The sequence below is a fragment of the Quercus lobata genome, chromosome 10 (genome assembly GCF_001633185.2).
Source record: "Quercus lobata isolate SW786 chromosome 10, ValleyOak3.0 Primary Assembly, whole genome shotgun sequence".
Classification (NCBI taxonomy): Eukaryota; Viridiplantae; Streptophyta; class Magnoliopsida; order Fagales; family Fagaceae; genus Quercus; species Quercus lobata.
The window spans coordinates 60293807-60294015 of NC_044913.1; positions in this window are offsets into that span (position 1 = coordinate 60293807).

Sequence of the window (209 nt, forward strand, 5' to 3'; positions counted from 1 at the left end):
TAGTAGGGCATCTAACCGATATGTGCCAAACTCTTCAAGAGGAACCCATTGAGCAAGTGAATGCGGCAAGTATTTTTCCTAGACAACCGCAAAGGAAGTATGATCCCTATTCAAGCACGTATAACCTAGGATGGAGGGATCACCCCAATCTTAGCTATGGGAATCCACAAGTAAATCAGCTCGCGACTCATAACCACCCAATTTGTTAG